This window comes from Mirounga leonina, unplaced genomic scaffold, assembly GCF_011800145.1.
Source record: "Mirounga leonina isolate KUSES-001 unplaced genomic scaffold, KU_Mleo_1.0 Mir_154, whole genome shotgun sequence".
Lineage (NCBI taxonomy): Eukaryota > Metazoa > Chordata > Mammalia > Carnivora > Phocidae > Mirounga > Mirounga leonina.
In genome coordinates this window covers 34,961,297-34,980,923 of record NW_023270389.1, presented here as the reverse complement: position 1 = coordinate 34,980,923, position 19,627 = coordinate 34,961,297, and the positions used below count along the sequence as shown (strand labels likewise).

General features: G+C 42.8%; 1 protein-coding gene across 3 annotated transcripts in view; it reads right to left on the bottom strand.

The window, feature by feature from the left end:
- HSD11B1 (hydroxysteroid 11-beta dehydrogenase 1) overlaps positions 1–15,869 on the bottom strand; it is a 63,596-nt gene extending 47,727 nt beyond the window's left edge. For 2 of the 3 annotated variants that reach the window (XM_035010461.1, XM_035010462.1), the window contains exons 1-2: positions 14,980–15,869; positions 4,606–4,755 (exon numbers count right to left, since the gene is read on the bottom strand). The gene's annotated coding sequence lies outside the window, so the exon portion shown is untranslated. The remainder of the gene's footprint in view (positions 1–4,605; positions 4,756–14,979) is intronic. The other variant, XM_035010463.1, reaches the window with a different exon arrangement.
- Between the last annotated feature and the right edge of the window lie 3,758 nt (positions 15,870–19,627).

The window sequence follows — 19,627 nt, the reverse complement described above, 5'->3', positions numbered from 1 at the left end:
CAGTTTTTCACCAAAGACATCTCAAGAATTCTTTCTTAGTTGTTGGCTCCAGACCTCACCCCACAGAACCTCACCTATATTCCAAAATCCCATCAATATGAGAGTTCATTATGGTGCAATTGACGAGCAAATAAAGTTATTTCTGTGACACAGAACACTTCAATAATAAGAATATCGAGTGATGACTTTATAACAGAATGTAACATACCAAATAAACAATCCTAATTAGTCAAAGAGACTTCATTTATGATTTAAATCTTGGGGAAGTTCGTTAAAACCTTAGCAAGTTTTAAAGCACATGCCTAAATAGGATTATAGATCATCAAAGACCTGATAAAGACAAAACATAGAAACTGGTTTTTCTGGGCAAAGAGAAAACAACTTTGTTTACATTTTCTTATCAAGAGCAGACTAAGAAAACTTGCAGAATTTCAATCTTATACCAATGTATTTTTTTGAACATTTATTTATTTATTTCAGAGGGAGAGAGTTTGAGAGTGTGGGAGGGGGGAGGCAGGGGGAAAGAATCCCAAGCAGACTCCACCCTGAGTGTGGAGCTCAATCCCACCACCCCAAGACCATGACCTGAGCCGAAACCAAGAGTCGGAAGTTTAACCTACTTAGCCACCTAGGCGCTCCACCAGTGTATTTTGAAAATCCATTCATTTCAACCTTAGCTCATCCTGACCACACTTAAAATTCCTTTCCAAAGATTTCCCTTCACAAACCTTCTACAACTTTCCTTTGCATTCAGATTTTGTCCCAAGCGATTTCTCTCAAAACAGTCTCAGGGCGCCTGGGTAGGTCAGTCGGTTAAGTGTCTGCCTTTGGCTCAGGTCATGATCCCAGAGTTCTGGGATCAAGCCCCATATGGGGCTCCTTGCTCAGCATGGAGCCTGCTACTCCCTCTCCCTCTGCCACTCCCCCTGCCTGTGCTCTCTCCGGCTGTCCCTCTCTCCCTGTCAAATAAATAAAATCTTAAAAAACAAAACAAAACAAAACACAGTCTAGGACAAAATTACCTTATTTTACCTTCAACAAAAATGTATTCCCATTCCTTAGATCGTTCCTATACATACAGAGTGGCTTCCCTTATTTCCATCAGTCTTAATTACATTTAGCCGAATTTTAACTCTTAGAAACCTTAGTCTCCAGTGAAAACTAAATAGTAACCAATTGTGAACTGTTACACCAGAATTCTTTAGATGGCAAATTTACAGATACATTTAAGCACAAAGCAGGTTTTCCAACAGACCCAAATATCCTTAGTTTCGCTGCAATAAGAAGTCAAAAGCGGATAAGCCTTATGTTTAGTAATCAGTGCTTTAGCACTTTATCCCATTTGGAAAAGACCTAGATGTCCAATGAATTCAATCCCAATTTAACAACCAAACAAAACTTTAAAGCTTCAGGTTACCAAAGATTTTGAACGCTATTAACAATTACCCATGAAAACTTTGAGACAGACAAAATTTGCTATCATCTTAAGTCATCTTTTTGCTAACATACTGCAACAGAGAAAACGTAAGCTTATTTGACCTTTAGTAAACCTCGGTAGAATAAAAGTTTTATACTTAATGCCAATAATGCTAAAGACCTATCTTAAACCAACAAACTTAAATTAGTTTAAATACCAAATTATGTTTCACCTGGGTCCATTTAAAAGTCAATAGATTTGTTCCCCATTGTCGATTTTTACCTGAGACACCAGGTAAGTGGGATTAAGTCCAAGGGGGTGCTCTTCACTCCTTGACAGCAAGGGTAGGAGGAGGAGTCATTGGTGCCAGAGGCCCTGAGGATGGTATAGGAACCGGTTATACAGGCCATAGCCAAGGTGCTGCAGAAATGGGGCGGGGGGGGGGGGGTTAGGCAGAAGAGGCCAGGTGCTGCCGGACGGAGAAAGAGGGTTCCTGGTTCTAAACCTCATTAGCTGACAGATGAGCAGATGTCGTGTTTTTGTTTTTTTCCCACCAAAGTGGAAATATGTAGTTCATGTTGGGCTGGAGAAGAGAGGGCACTTTCCTGAAGCAAAGGGAGTTTTGGCAGCTGCTTGGGAATATTCCTTAATGTCCCCGTCCCAAGGTAGACTAACCACTGTTGGCTCCAATAATAGCCATCAACCCAGGAAATGAATGAGGGAAAAGCCCCCACATCTATTAGGAGGAGGAACAGTGAGAGAGGGTCAGTGTCTCTTTCATCAGGGGTGGCCTGTTTCCTCCAGCAACCTGGGTTCTTTTTTTTTTTTTTTAAGATTTTATTTATTATTTGACAGAGAGAGAATGAGAGAGAGCAAGCACATGAGACGGGGGAGGGTCAGAGGGAGAAGCAGACTCCCTGCCGAGCAGGGAGCCCGATGCGGGACTCGATCCCGGGACTCCAGGATCATGACCTGAGCTGAAGGCAGTCGCTTAACCGACTGAGCCACCCAGGCGCCCCCAAGCAACCTGGGTTCTATCAGGAGGAGGCCTATTTAGATAATTATCATCCAAGATATCACGAGGGAGTTTACTGACCTGGTTACTGACTAAACACGTTCTGGAAGAGGGTATTAGGTCCAGGTCCTGATTTAGAGCCATCAAGGCTTGGACCTAGGGTACCTCTGTCCATTGCCCTGTTTCCTGCAGAAGAGATCTGATAGATCCTACGGAGGTCATGCAGCATTACAGGAGAGCAGTCCTTTCTTAAATTTTGCAATCTGAATTGTTTCCAGTGGGTTAAAAGGCATTCTGAGGGAGAGTCCTTGGGAACTGAAGAAGAGAGAAGGTCCATTACCAAGAAAATCCCCACCTACCCCTCACTCCCAGGTGGCATCCCAAGCAGAATAATGTCAGAGGTTCCTGGTGTCAAAGTGACCCAAGGTGTCCCTCGAATGAAATCGTTATGATCACTGTCTTGCCATTAAAGGCCCTGCAGGAAGGATGCTAGCATCCCTCTGCTTCCCCATCGCATTCTAGACTGCAAAATGGGTGCCAGTGTATGGCACAAGATACCGTGCCTTGCCTAGCTGTGAAGAACCCACCGTTTATAACCCATGGAAAAGATTAGAAAAGTTTTACAAGGGGAAATTACCCAAATTTGTAATTTAAGTAGTTAGTAGAGGACATTGATGGAAAACAGTAAAGATAGAAATCCATCATGGTCTAAGTGACATTCCAACACATGTAGACTTTTACAGCCAACTTCTCTAGGAAATGGTCCCTGTTTGGGTTTTAATTCAATCAGGTACTGGTTTTGGCCAGCTCTGAATGGAGGTCTCACAGCCAGGAGTGACTAGACCAGAGATGTGGAAGGGATCACATTAGACCAATGAGGAGGAACTTCACAGGGGAGTCTAAAAGATTGGCAGCCATCCTGGTGACTTAGGTGGCTGTCCCATGCCCAAGACAGATAGCTTTGTATAAGTACAGGAATAAAGAGAGGGCATCAAGTTTCTGGGTCTTATTACCATTCCAGCCATGGAATAACTTCCATCCAAAATGCAGGCTTTCTCCTCCCCATAGAGTAGCCACAGACTAGAGGATTACAGCATGAACAATTGACATGAAAGTGTTCTAATAAGACCATACTCCTTAAAAAGCCCTTGAAATGAAGGTAAAGAAAGAGAAGAGAAAGTACTCACCAAGTTTGCACCAAAGCTCGGAGTCCAGGTGAGAAGACTCGAGCCACATGTTCGGACACCAAAATGATGTGGAAATGTTGGGGTTCAGAGCAAACAGTCAAGAGAGAATTCTTGAGAATGTCTTCAGTGCAAAAAGGTGGTTTTATGAAAGCACAGGGACAGGACCCATGGGCACAAAGAGCTGCACTGGGGTCATGAGAAAGTGGCCAATTGTATACTTTTAAGTTGGGAGGGGGTTAGGGACAGCACAAACCTCCAAGGTGTTTTGGAAAACAAGGTTTCCAGGACCCTAGGTGAGCTGGCTATTGTTTGGAAAAGGTCATTTATTACTGTTTAGTAAAAACTCAGTCATGAAACCCTTCAGATGTATATCAGTGGACCATATGCTTAGAGGATGATTGTTAACATATGAAAATTCCAAAGGAATTTCTATATGTTTAAAGCAGACTCATAGGATCCTGGGGGGTCAGGTTAAGATTTCCTTTTGCGCTTAGCAAAGTGTCAACATTGAGGCAGCTGAGCTCCCAGAGGAAGGTCACTCTGCCTGTTTGAAGGACTCGTCAATGGGCTGTAAGTAGTAAGGAAACTTAACTTTTCTTTTGCCTTTGTTCCCTACATCCTTTCGGAGCCACACTAATACCTAGGAGGGATGTGCCACAGGGTTGGGGACTGTATGCTCTTTTACTGTGTGCTACGCCGCAGGGAAGTTGGTGGGCAACCTAGTGTCAACCCAACCCATTCCATGACAAAAGACACAAAGGATGCAGACAAAGAAAAACAAAGACCATCTCTGGAAAGAAATGGATCAGTAACCAAAGAGTAGTCTAGCATATTTAACCAGAGTTGCTAGACCCAAGGAACTAGTTCCACAAATATTTTCTCCTGCTAATCTAAATTTCGAAGGAGGGAAAAAGGACTCTCACCACTCTCACTCCACTGGACTCTGCAGATAGATTCTGGGAGACTGACATGGTAAGAAATCTTACCTTCTCCCAGCTGTATGTCAGATGTCCCAGGATCTTTGAGCAGCCCTGTGTCTGGGGCGAGCCGTATCCAGTGAGTTAAAGTGTCCTGTTGACTACGTCAACTGTTGGGGAGGGAGAATTTCCTTTGCCCTTCAAGGTCCTTCTGCTGGACTAAGAATCAAATTGACAGATTAACAGGAGATAGATTAACAGGAGAATGAGACAGATTAACAGGAGACAGATTAACAGGAGAAAATCATATTTACTTTCAGACATACAGTGAATCCACACAGACACGAAATTCCAAAGACAGTGAGGCAGTATGAGGCTTATAAGAGCTAAGGAGAGGGGTAGTGGTCTGAAGATATAAAGGGGAGAAAGACCATTAGCAGGAAGGTGAAAGGAGATGTTTGGAAAACAAAGATTGCTCTGTTATGCAGATAAGGCAAAGAGGAATCTCCTTTATAGCTCTCTTTCTGGTACAAGCAGGAGTTTGGGGTGGGGGTGGGGAGCAGATAAAGTGCTTTTCCTGAATCTGCTGGGTTTGGATTGCTTTTAACTCAAAATAATGTTCATGCCAAAGTGGCCTATCTTGGGGTGGCCTGCCTTTGGCCTCCCCAGGGTGTAAAGAAGGAAATAGGCTGTTCTGTGTGGGGGACAGGCAAGTAGGCGAGGCCCTAGAGGCAAGGTTAACCTTGATCCATATTGAAACAAGAGCAGGAATGCTCCAGGCAAATGAGGAAAGGTAAGAGTGAGCACTGAGTTGGGTTCAAATGAGGAAAGGTAAGAGTGAGCACTGAGTGTGTGTGGGAGAGGGGAGGGCTGGTCTGTAGAACATTACATGCAGAGGAAGCTGTGTGAGAAAATAGAAGGAGGTGTGAAAGAGAATGGCATGTTTGGGAAACTGCAAACAATTCCATACGGCAGGATCACTGAATTTAGGGGGTGGGGTGACATGGTTAGAAATCTGCCTAGAGAAGTAAGCAGGAATTGCATCTTTGAGGGGTTTGAATAGCTACGGCTGGAATCTGTAGTTGTGGTCATTCACTTCCAGACTTGGAACGTCTGCACCCTGAGGTCTCCATCCCTCTTCCAGATCTCTGCCTGTTTACTGGCCTTTTGTCTTCCCTCTTACCTTGTGTCAAAAATTCTGGGTCCCCTGCACTCCTCAGGCTCATCAATCCAGCCTCACTCCCTCCATCAACATTTCACTCCTTTTGCATGCTATGCCTGAGCCTCTGGAGGCTTCTGGCCTCCCGGAGCTATGCTCAACAGTGTTACTGGGCTCCCCCAATCCTGCTAGATTTTTCTATCATGACTTATACTGGTTGGTTCTGTTTATCTTTACCTGACTTCTCAGTAGCCTCTCTTTCCTGCTCCAAAGCATCTTCTTCCCTTGGATTCTGTCCATTTATATTCTCTGGGCTTTATTCCTACTTCTCTGACTGCTTCTTCTCAGCGTTCTTTATAGGCTTCCCTTCCCTTTTGGATTCCGTGAATGTTGGAGTTGGCCTTGATTCTGTTCTCACTCCTTTCTTCTCTCTCTTCCCTGTGGGGTTTCCCTCACTCCAATGGCTCCAATTACTATCTTTGTGTTGATGAAACTTAAAAATGTCTATCTCCTGTGCAGCATTGTCTCCTAAGCGTCAGGTGGTGTAACCAGCTGCTTACTCAACCTTGCCTTTTTGATGTCTTCTGAACACCTCAAACTCAACATGCTGAAACTGACCTGATTTTTTTAAAACAGCTTTTTTGAAGTATAATTTATATACCAGAAAATTATCTTGTGATAAGTGTACAGTTCAACAGTTTTTAATAAATTTGCAAAGTTGGGAAACCACCACGATGAGAGAATTTTAGGACATTTTCCTCACCCCAAAAAGATCCCTCTTACCCATTTACAATTACTCCCTGTTCCCATCCCCAGCCCCAGGCAGCCAATAATTTACTTTCTGTCTTGCATATTAGTGGAATCACATAATATATGATCTTTTGTGTCTGACTTCTTTGACTTTAGCATAATGTTTTTGAGCTTCACCCATATCGTAGCATGTATCAATACTTTGTTCCTTTTCATTGCCAAATCATAGTTCATTGTATGGATATACCATATTTTGTTTATCCATTCACCAATACACAGACATTTGGAATTTCCACTTTTTGCCTATTATGAACAGTGTTGCTGTAAACATTGGTGTGGAAGTCTTTGTCTAGACATTTTTTTTAAAAGATTTTATTTATTTATTTCAGAGAGAGAGATGAGAGAGAGCACACGAGAGGGGGGAGGGGCAGAGGGAGAAGCAGACTCCCTGCTGAGCAGGGAGCCCAATGCGGGACTCGATCCTGGGACTCCAGGATCATGACCCGAGCCGAAGGCAGTCGCTTAACCAACCGAGCCACCCAGGCGCCCTAGACATGTTTTTATTTCTCTTAGGTATATACCCAGGAGTGCATTGCTGGGTCATATGGAACATTTGTGTTTAACTTTTTAAGAAACTGCCAAACTGTTCTCCAGTGACCTTGCTATTTTTATTCATCATCTCCTAGGGATTTCTATCTCAATTAATGGCTACACCATTCATTCAGTGAATACTCCAGAACCTTGGAACTCCTTTTTTACTCCTTCTTCATATCCCCAAATTCCATTACTCATCAAGTCTAGTCAATTCTACTTCCCAAGTATCTCTAGACCCACCTCCCAATCTTCACTTTCACTATGACTGTCCTAACTCAGGCCACTGTTATTTTCTGCTTTAGGAATCTCCTCATTCTTCTGCCTATCTTACCTTCTCTAATCCATTCATTAAAAAAAAAAAAAAAGGTTGTGAAACATTTGGTGTGTGCAAAAAATATATGAACCATAAATAATTTATAAAGCATAATAATTGAGTGAAAGCCTTATGGGCCTACCATCCAACATAACCATTGCTAACACCTGACCATTGCCAACACTGCAGATGTGCCCTATGAACAGTGTTGCTGTAAACATTGGTGTGGAAGTCTTTGTCTAGACATGTTTTTATTTCTCTTAGGTATATACCCAGGAGCGCATTGCTGGGTCATATGGAACATTTATGTTTAACTTTTTAAGAAACTGCCAAACTGTTCTCCAGTGACCTTGCTATTTTTATTCATCATCTCCTAGGGATGTGCTCCTCTACTCCATCTAATTCTTCTTCAGTGGTTCCTTATTGTTCTTAGGATAAAGTCCAAACTCACTATTTTAGCTTTGTAAGTTCTTCATAAGTTTTGAAATCCTTTCCTAGGGACTTCTTATCTACCCACCTCCATTCTTTTCCTTCAGATTCTACCATTCAAAATCACCCTCCCTACCCTCCCTTGGACAAGGTAACACTGGGCATTTCTCATATCACAGCTGCCATCACTTGGTATGGGGGGGGTGTCTCAATGAGATGGGAGAAGTCACAGCCTTGAAGATTTGGGAGGTCAAGGAGGATGATAAAGTGCCAAGAATACATTGGGTCTTGCTTATAGGAATTCCTGGAGACTGTCAGAGGGTTCTGAGAAACTAAAGCCAGAATGCTGTGGGTTGGAGAGTAAAGGCACATGAAGAAATGCAATGTTTAGTGCGAGCCTGGGAGTACTTTTAAGGAGCTTGAGAAGTATGCAGATATGAAGGAAGGTTCCGATTGTTAGGACTGCAATGGAGTTAAGCTTTCATTCAAATGTTTTTGAGCATGTTTTTCTGTGCCAGACACCATGTTAAGCTGAGCATAGGTTCAGCTTGTGGGAAAGATCTGAGTCCACAGACAGGTATGATTTACACACTCCGGAAAAGGGGATTCCAGGAGGTACAGTGAGGGCAGATAGTGAACCCCTGTCTTCCACTTCCAAATTCAGTGAGCTCCTCAGCCTAAGGTGTTCCTTTCCTTTGAGTTTTGGGAGGCAGATGGATGTGGCGGTCCCGTTCATCCTTATCTCTTGGCGGGAGCGGGAGGAAGAAGGTGGGGAGAAAAACTCCTTAACTTAAGGTCTCCTTTTCCTCAGGCTTAACTACAGTATGTACCCTCCCTGTCATGTCTGCCTCGTCCTGCTCCCTTCTGATCTTTATATATTCACACATGTAAGGCAAGAACGTCTTTCCCCGGTTGGTTGAATTTCCCATTTTCTATCTGACCGGGAGGGTTCAGGAAGGTCGAGGGCTTGGAAACCGCCCCGGGCGCGGCGGGTAGGGGGAAGATGACCTCATAGGAATGGAATGAGTTTTTAGGTTTAGGATGCTAAGAGTTTTAACAGGCGTCTGCCAGCAGAGGGAACCCCAGGGTTGGGAGAGAAAGATCCGAACGCAGGGTTTAAAATGCGAAGGGGACTCGTTTCTGGCAATGTTTTTAGCAGTCCCGAGATATTGATGGGTTAAGTTCAGGTAACAGGGAATGAAAGAGGGAGGGAGGGAGGAAGATAGACTCATAATACACTGACATATACACAGAAACAGTCAACCCCCCCCAACATATCCCGCCCCCCTCACCCCTCCCTAGACGCACTCACAATTTCGGCTCCAGTCCAGTGGTTCCTGAACCTTTGCTGTGCAACTGAATCATCTGGGGGAACTAAGGGCAGATTTCCAGGCCCCCTCAAGGCGGGTGGAATCAGAACTGGCAAGGGCAGGACCTAGGCATCTGTATTTTTACAAAGCTCCCCAGACTTTGCTGAAGTGAATGTGGAGAGACTGGTGAGCTGCTCTGGGTAATTAGGTAAATACTTTAACTGTAGCTTGTTCAGAGACTTAATTTAATGGCTCCAGGCATCAACATGTTGACTGCTAGCTAGAATGTAATCCGAGGGAGACCGCAGTTAGGGCTGAGCCATTTTCTTTCTTATTTTCTTTTTAAATAATTTTTATGTTTATTAATATAATACAAGAGGAGGGTTTAAAAAGTCACATGGCACCAAACGGGTTATAATGAATAACAGCAATCTTTGTTCCTCCCTTCCCTGTGTCCTAGTCTCATTCAAAAGCAATATTATTTTCCCCCCCTCTGGGAATCAACTCCATATTTTTAAACAATATCCTTTTATTGCTGTTTCTTGATTTTGCAATTTTAGAAATTATGTATTTGATTGCCTACTTAGGAATATTAGGACTTTGCTTTTTCTTATAACGCTCGCAGACTCTCATTTCCTTCCTTTTAGATTCCTAATACCATTATAGCACAATTTTTAATTATATCAATTGTGTTTATATTATTATGACCAATTGTTTACAGCACACATTTCTTTCCTTCGGCTCTCTCCTTCCCTCCAGGGAGTTAATAATCGCCTCATTTTTGTTTGCTTACTGAGTCATCCATATTCTCCAAACCCTCTGGTAAGAGCTATACAACTCAAATAAATTGGTCAATTTCATCGGAGAATCTATCTAATTTTTTTCTTTGGAGACATCCCTCCTGGATCTCCAAGTCGTTCTCTTCCAGTCTGGACTGGGAGCTTGATAGACTATTTTCTGGGACATTCCCTTTGCCGTCCACCTGGGAACTCAGCCTTTTTTCTCTCTTGGCTCACTTCCTTATGAATGGTAGGGAAATGTTTTTGACACCTTGGATGCAGGAGTGATATTTCACATTAAACATCTTATGTGGCATGAACCCATCAGACCTTGGCCAGGTAAACCCCAGTGAGGCAGCTCTGTCTGCTTGTCTTTAGTTTATATTCCCCTTGACTCAGTTGTCTGCGTAAGGATTTCTAGACTGAAGGTGATTTTCTCTTGGAATTGGAAGACTCGGCTGTACTGCCTTTCAGTTTTTAGCTCTGGTGGTGTTACTGAGAAGTCCAATTGCTCTCTGGATTCCTAATTCTTTTGGTTAAGATCAAGTGGATTCCTAATCCTTGCTTTGTGAACTGTTTTTCTTCTCTTTAGAACTTTGGGGATCCCTTTATTCCTGCGGTTCTAACATTTCTAATAATGAACTTTGCAGAGAGGTTTTTTTTTTTTTTCCCCATTCATTGTTTTGGGCACCCAGAGGATCTTTTCAATGTGGAAATTCAAATCTTTCATCATGGGAAATTTTGGAGAAATTATCTTTTTGATTAATGTATTCCCTTCCACCTTCTCTTGTTCTCTTCTTGGAATTCTTATTAGAAGATGTCGGAGATCCTGGATGGATCCTGTAGGTTTCTTACTGTTTTTGTCCTATCTTTCATCTCTTTCCCTTTTTGTCCTACTTCCCGGAAGATTCTGTCAATTTTATCTTCCAGTGCTTCTTTTTTTTTTTTTTTTAAGATTTTATTTGGGGCACCTGGGTGGCTCAGTTGGTTAAGTGACTGCCTTCAGCTCAGGTCATGATCCCAGGGTCGTGGGATTGAGCCCCGCATCGGGCTCCCTGCTCGGCGGGAAGCCTGCTTCTCCCTCTCCCACTCCCCCTCCTTCTGTTCCCTCTCTCGCTGTGTCTCTCTCTGTCAAATAAATAAATAAATAAAATCTAATTTTAAAATTCCTATTTGTATTTTTTTTTTTTAAATTTGATCTAGTTATCTGACAGAGAGAGGGAACACAAGCAGGGGGAGTGGGAGAGGGAGAAGCAGCCTTCCCCCTGAGCAGGGAATCTGATGTGTGGCTCAATCCCAGGACCCTGGGATCATGATCCAAGCCAAAGACAGACGCTTAGCAACTGAGCCACCCAGGCGCCCCTACTTGTATTTTTATTTTAAAAAGCTCTCTCTCGGGACACCTGGATGGCACAGTTGGTCAAAGTGTCCTACTCTTGGTTTTTGCTCAGGTCATGATCTCAGGATTGTGGGATCAAGCCCTGCGTGGGGCTCCCCACTCAGCACGGAGTCTGCTTGAGATTCTCTCCCTCTTCCCTAACCCTCCCCTCCCACTCTCTCAAAATAAATAACTAAATCCTAAAAAAAAAAAAAAGAAGCTCTTTCTTGTTCTCTAGTATTTTTTAAACAGTGGCTTCCTGATCTTTATTCATGGATGCACTATCTTTCCTTATCTCTGGGGAGATTTTAATGTTGCCATGGCTTTTGTTGTTAGTGATTTCCTCTGCTCTCTGGATTACCTGTGTTGGAGTCTCCATCTTCAATGCCAGAGGCTTTCATTCTGTGCTTGGTGATCCTTGGAGTCCATTCCTTGGCTGTTGGAAGCTTTGGGTGTGAGGGCCTGCCTTGCCAGTTGCTGGATTCTACTGCAGGATAAGCCAGAGAGTGCTTGGTAGTTTCACTGAGGGACCCCCAAATGTCAATATCTATTGTCTTCCTTGTTTTGGTTGGGCACTTTCTACAAGGAGGCATCTTGGATTCTTCTGCCCTTGTGCCGGCTTGAGTAGGGTGAATGGAGAGGAGGATAAGCTGCGCTGTTCCTGGTCCAGGAGCTGAGCCAGGATAAGGGGCTGGGGAATCCCATCTTTCAGTACTGAATCTTTCTCTAATCCCTCTGTTTCTAGCTCTGTGCCTAAGCGCACCCTGTGCTGTGCCCAGTGTCCCTGAGCCTGGGACAACTTCCCTTTTTCACTGGGGGACAAGAGAGGGAATCTGGAGTGTCTCCTATCCCTGGCCCGCCGCCCCCTCCTCCCCCCTCCCGTCCCCTGCCACCAATCTCTTGGGCTGTGTACTGAGATGCCTGATGCCCTGATCCCTGACACTCTCCTGTGTTCTTTGGCCTCTTGTGGGCTTCCCATCATGGGCCCTTGGGCTTCAGCAGTCTCCACTTTGCTAAGTCACTTATCACTCATCCATCCACTTTTCATCTTCCAAAGGGCGTTGACATCTCTCCTCTGCCGTTGTTTCTATTCCAGTTCTCTTTGTCCTTGTGGTTTATAGCATGTAAAGTCTTCTACTATGATCAGTGCATTTTGTCAGGAAGCAGAAATCAACGTTTGTTCAACTGCCACGTTTAACCCTAGATAGCTCTTTTGAGTAGCTGGTCAGGCTTGACGTGTTGGGAAGCTTATAATAGTGACATCTACTTCCCCCAAGTTATTTGAGAGTCAGGCGCATGGAAATGAGACGTTTATCAAATCATTTTAATGGAAGAAAATGAGGGGAAATATTTCATTTGTTCATTCATCCATTTTTCCCCCCCAAACATTTATCGAGCACTAACATATGCCCAGACTGTGCTAGGTGCCAGAATATAAAATTTGAGCAATATTTGGTATCTTCCTTCGAAGAAATTATAGTTAATTATAAGGAATGTAGGCAAGTAAATCAAAACTCACAATAGTGTAATAGTATGTTCTAATAGGGGTGTACAAAGGGTGCTGTGGGAATACAGAGTAGGGTGTCCAAATCAGTCCAGGATGGTGGGAAAGGCTTCTGGGAGGAAGTGGCCCTGAAGCTAAGTTTTGAAAGATAAATACAAGTTACGGAGATGAAGAAGATGGGGGAAGGGCATCCCAAATAGAGGGAACTGTGTGTGTTCAGGCAAGGAGTCTAGAAATAGCACGACATGTCAGAGGAACCTCAAGTAGATTGAAATGGCTGGAGCAAGGGTCCACACTGGGGAGTGGCCCGAGTAACCGTGTAATGGTCATCGAACTATAAATATCTACATTAGTCCAGAGCATGATCCTCGGCCGACTGATGAGAGATGCAGAAATAATAATATCCTATTCCCTCTGTGAATTTGAGCCAATTTAAAAAATGTTAATGTAAAATGAGGATACTACGAGATTCCATAAAGATATAAAGTATGCAAAATGCTGGGTCAGTGACAGGAATTTAAAATATTCTAGTTGTCTTCTGACAAACCTGTCTTAAATCTTTCTACTCTCTCTCTCTCTCTCTCGTCCCCTAACAGTTATAAAACAGATTCTGGAAAAGCTTAACTATTAGGAAAATCTTTCCTTCTTTCCATTTCTGCCAGGCAAGGATTACTTGAGCATCTTTGAACTGAATATTTTTTTAATCAGCAGATGCAGTGTTTATGAGTTCTTGGGTGTCTGGGGCACCTTCCTGTAAAGTCTGGGTGGTTTTTTGGGGGGCCCTTAGGTGGGACCAGGAGAAATGAATTCCAATCTCCTCTCCACCACTAACATATATGTGACCTTGGGCAAGGCCCTTTCCCTGTCTTGGCTCTGATCCCCTCACCTGGCAAACAAGAGGAATTAAATTAGATTACCTTTAAGATTTATTCCAGCTCAGAAATTGGATGGAGAGAGCTTTTAGGTGTACTGATACTAGTATAAAGAGTGAAGTAGGATTTGGGGATTTTACTTTCATATCATCTATTTTTCATATCATATGATATTTTCATATATCATGAAGAGAGAAAGGCAATTCCTTTCCAACCTTGGCAAGCAGGCAGAAGTGAGATTCTTTCATTGCTCCTTACCTCTTCCAACCTCCCACCCTTTCAGCTTCTGACTGATTTACTCACACAAACCCCAAGGAGAAATGCTGGCACTAAATATACACACAACACACACAGACAGACACACACACACAAAACCCAAAAAAACTTCAAATGTGTCCTTCTGAATTGTTACGCACTGTTGGAAAAGTTGGGGGAGCCGGGGCTCTTAAAAGCCAGCTGTTGTGAAAACACATCATCGTCGTGTATAGTCGCTTTCCAAAGCATGAGTCCAGCTATTTTAATCCCTCTGAGTGACTGGATCGGCAAAGGACAACCTTCCGGATGGTACTGTCTATTGATGGCAAGTGAGGGTTTGGGTAAATGGTGGGGGTGGGGAATGGCATTTTCTGTTCCTGTTGGGTTTCTCTAACTGACCTGAAAGAAGTGCCTTTGAATTTTCCCTGAACAGGCCCTTTTAAGGCTCGGAGGGTCAGTATCCTGAGCAGTCAGGCTGGACTGGGGCTAAGGAATAGGCGAACAGCACATGAAGAATTATGATCGACACCTTTCGGCCTCCCTTGGTCCATTGAACAAGACTTCTCGCGATAAAACAGAGCCTTCTTCGAGGCTCCGGGTTTCAATATTAATAATATTGAAGGGGCTGATGATTGGCTGCAGTATGCAGATATCAGGGTTCTCAGCAATTCCCGAGATACAGCCTGGTGTTTGTGCTCTGTCATCGGTTTAGAGGCAATTTTTAAAAAAATGCTTACGACCTGCAATCTCTGTACGATTTTAAAAGAACAGGCAGACCTTTTAGAACTATTTTTGCAACTTTTTGTTCCAACTTAACTTTCTGTCCCAAAATGATCAGAATGCTCCCGGTGCCAGTAACAGACGTCTCATTCCATCTGCGTCTTATCATATCTTCCCTCCTACACGTTGCAAATCTCATTGGGCATTTTTTTTTTTTTTTGGACCAGCATTTGACATTGAAATCTCTCTTCAGCCCAGACCTCCAGTTTATTCCAATAGATGCATTATTTCAATAGCGGTTTTCTGAGGACCTACTATGTACTAGGCCCCGACACAAATAGTGATGCTATTATATATAATGTGATTTTAAAAAGTCTTACCTTGAGCTTTCAACCAAATTTGACTTCTTTTTATTGATCTCCTGTTTCCTTTTGCTTCTTTTCTCCCTTTCCCTCCTCCTCTGCCTTCCCTTCTGTTTCATCTCTCTCTTTCCCTGCGGTTTCCCACTCTTTGGGGAGGGGCAGGATTTCCTGCTCCGAAGTTGGTTGGTTTCTGGGAGGAGCCAAAAGACCTGCTTCGGGCCTGGAACCAGCTGGTCTGCCACCTGATACAAGAAGGTGAAACCCAGGCCAAGGAAGAAGGGCCTTCTGGTAGGACAGAGCTTGCAGCCAGGAGGCGCTGGGGGAGGAGCCCCAAAGGGAAGCCAGAGTGGGCCAGTGGGCCTGTCCTGGCTGGCAGGCTCGGGGGTCCAGGGCTCCCCAAGGGACAGAACACCCCGGGGCTGGAAGGATTGAAAGTGGTCCTGGTTGCCCTGGAGACCTAGTCATTACTGTTGTTAGCTCTACACAGGCCAGAGGCACAAAGGCAGAGCCCTTGTCCCACCCTCAGCAAAGGCTCGAGCTCAGATTCCTGGCTTTGCCTCAAAGGGAGATAGTGAAACAAGAACTGGGTTCTGGCAGGTTCTCCCTCCCTACCAGAAGAGACTTTAGGATCCAGTGTACTCTGTGAGACCTGTGTGTCTGCACATTTCTCAGTTAGGAACTCCTAAGGGAGTCATCTAAGTGACATAAACAATTACGGTGATCACATCAGCGGGAGCAGGGAGCAGACAGTGGAGGGGAAGACAGAAGCCTATCACAAGATCCAGGTGGGGTAGGATCTCCACAAATTCCAGCCTGATTCACACCAATTAATGATGGAGGATCATGCCTCAATTTAGAGGTTCCGTTCTTTTGGACTAAGGCACGGACAACTGTGTGCCAATACAAAGTTCACTGTCTTTATCCATTTATTTATTCACGATTCAACAGATATTTAATGAGCGCCTACTCCATGCCAGGCACTAGGGTAGGAGCTGGGAATAGAGGGTTAGCCAAGCTAGACAAAGCCCCACCCTGAGGGAGGGTGTAATTGACATGATCGCATAGTGGTGTCTATGAGATTTCGGGACATAAATTTAGAGGAAGGACTGGAATTGTTGGGTGCTAATGTCTCCCTTGGAACTGCATCACTGGACAGATTTTGGGTAGTCATCTTTCTGTTTCTTAGTCAAAATGGGACATTGGTTCTTTCAACGATGTTTTTCCTTGCAATAACTAAGTATCCCTCTCTATAGGCTCCCAATTCTTAGAGGATAGAAGACTTTTTAGTCTTGTTTTTCTTTCAGGAGACAGTTGTTTTATCTAGAGAACCATAAATTCTATTGATTTCTAGCTTATTTACTTTCTAAGGCTCTCTGAAAATGCCTAGCCACAAATTGGACATTTGGGATTTCACTTATTTTTTTCTCTTATTAAATCCCCTAATTTATATTTAAGCCCATTAAAAGAAAGAAAAAAGAACTGAAAAAGACTAGTCTCCTTTACTTCAACTGTTGGGTCTACTCCAGAATACTCTTTGAAAATTTCCTGAAGTCTGTTTTCATTTTTATTTAATTTATAATTTTGAATCTTTGTCCAATGTCCCTTTAAAAGAAAGGCTTCTGGAATTGTCTTTTGTACTGTATTTTCTATTTTTTCTTGCTCTCTTAAGGCACTTTTTTCTTTCATTTTACATGGCTGAGTTATTTAAATTTTTCCTTTCTTCCCTGCTGCTTTTATATATTTTTCTCCATCTGTAGTACTAACAATTAATTGAACTACTTGGTACAGGTCTGTAGTCCAGAGCAATAAGTACCTAATAAAATGCTGAATTATTTAACAAATTTCTACCCAACTTCTTTAGGTTTAGGAAAATCTTTAATTATAACTCTTTTTTTTTTTTAAGATTTTATTTATTTATTTGACAGTGAGACACAGCAAGAGAGGGAACACCAGCAGGGGCAGTGGGAGAGGGAGAAGCAGGCTTCCTGCTGAGCAGGGAGCCCAATGTGGGGCTTGATCCCAGAACGTCAGGCTTGAATCCAGAACCCTGGGATCATGACCTGATCCGAAGGCAGATGCTTAACAGCTGAGCCACCCAGGCGCCCCTAATTAAAACTCTTAATATGGTTCCAGACCAGGGCTTAAATTTAGCTCCTTTAAAAAAAAAAAAATTCAGTTTATTTTAAATCGAAAAATGAAACAAACAAAAATCCCTCAGAACAGTTCACCCAGCTTCTCTAGAACTGCCTTCTGGTTTAGCAATGTTACAATGTGATTGCTTTTTTTCCAGAGAAAATTCTGATGAAAGGATGGCTCATATAAAAGGTCAAGCAAAGATGAATGGAAAGAGAGGGAAATGAAATAGGGGTGGGTTTCAGAGGGTATCAGAGTCTTTGAGAGAGACCATACTGGAATTAGAATTTTGCTTTTTAGGGCTCAGCATGTGAATTAAAGAAGCAAACTACTGACTCTAGATTTCTGGAGTTCTTCTTAAATGAATTAATTTACTGATTTTGACATGTCAAGTTTCCTCCATGATGGCCATTATTATTCTAACTCAAAGTTTTTGTCCTTTATCAAAGTAAGCACAAGAGTTAGGATTACAGTGCAGCTTTATATGGGAAGTTAAGAGTTCTTCCAAGAGGAGGTTGCAGTTTCGACATAGAAGAACCCAGAAAGACAAAAGAGGCTGCTTAGTAAGAATGTGTGCCTGCAAATGGTATCTTGCATGCCCTTTCTAAGCAAAGGTTAGGAAAGGGCCATGCAATCAATGACCTGACAATGTTTGACCAAGCATACAGACTAAAAGTGACCTTCTTTCACACATTGACAAGACAAGAGAGTGCTCTTGTGAAAGTTTTGTAGGGGACCCAAATCTAAGTTTGGCCAATTGCCTTTTCCTGAATTGGGCACCGGTCTAATGGATCTCCAGCTACGATCCCTTAGGTCAACTTGGATTGGATTAGTGATTTAGTGGGCCATTCCCTATGAAACACTCCCTTATACATATATCAGAAATAAGGTATTCCAGAACAAAACAAAAACACATAAGACAAGACTTTAAATATAGACAAACAAAAGCAAAGGTAAAGTGAGCAGCAGGGGAATAAGCAGTTTAATGACACAAATAGTAAGCAAATGGTATACCTCCAAAACAAAAGGTCTAATGAACTGTATGAGACCGATGTCTAATTACTCAGTGGTATACCTCCTAAACAAAATGTCTAATGACCTTATACAAAGGCCTAGGTGTAATTATTTACCAGCATGTATACCTGTCAACTAAAATACCTGATTACTTTGTACAAAGACTGATGATTTTATACAAAGACCTACTTGGGTACAAATCATAGAAGTAGTGAGAACTCAGCTGAAACCACTGGAGTTCAATCTGTCATTGGGACTGACTGAGCTGGCAGCAGATATGAAGGACAAACAGAGTTTGGGCACAATGAACCTAGTAAGCATACTTGTTGGTTTTTGGGAAACACAAAATTCAGAGATTGGCATACTTTCCCGACTTAAGTGGGCTGATATCACCTATAGAAGCATACTTATTTGTTGACTGCCTGGCGCTCTGGAATGTATTTATGGGGTGTGTCAGTTCCTGGTTGGTTGACCCTCAGAAGCAAGGGTCTATCACCGGCTGGTTGGCTTGTAAGAATGTGTTAGCTGAGGCGAGTTGTCATTGATTGAGCCAATGGGTTTAAACCATGATTATAGAACAATCAAACTTGTCCTAAGAATGTGGCAACTTTTTAATATTCTCACAGTTGATACCAACTATGTGCTTTCATTAAAACATAGTACAGGTTGGCGGGGCACCTGGGTGGCTCAGTCGGTTAAGCGTCTGCCTTCGGCTCAGGTCATGATCCCAGGGTCCTGGGATCGAGCCCCGCATCGGGCTCCCTGCTCAGTGGGGAGCCTGCTTCTCCCTCTCCTCCCCGCTCAGTGTTCTCACTCGCTATCTCTGTCTCTGGCTCTCAAATAAATAAATAAAATCTTTAAAAAAAAAATAAAATAAAATAAAACATAGTACAGGTTGGAATCTGATATAATACAAAATTACATATTTATTTATATTAATAGATCAGAGTTTTGGAACAAACAAGGTGACTAATAATTGTTTCACAGTGACAAAGTTTGAGAACCATTAGGTTCGACCACTAAGGTATTTTCTAAGAGGCAAAAGCCTTTGTTAGATAAACTTAATTGGTAAATATTTTATTTTGGAATTAAGTTCATTATTATTATTTAAATTCAAGTTAGTTAATATATAAATTCATTATTTTTAATAGTCATTTAGGAAGAAGGAAAATATTTGTCAACATGCTGAGAAAAAGAACAAAAAGGCACAGGAAACAGAGGTTATGTGTGTGTTGGGGGTGGAGGGAAGGGTTCAGAGAAGCAACCTGAAATAGGAAATATATCCCCTATTTGGTGGTTGTACCAAATAGAATCCCAGCATTTTTTTTTTTTTAAGATTTTATTTATTTGAGAGAAAGAGAGACACCCAGAGAAGGAACACACAAGCAGGGGAAGCAGGAGAGGGAGAAGCAGGCTTCCCACAGAGCAGGGACCCTGATGCGAGGCTCCATCCCAGGACCATGACCTGAGCCGAAGGCCGACGATTAACGACTGAGCCATCCAGGTGCCCCTGGAATCC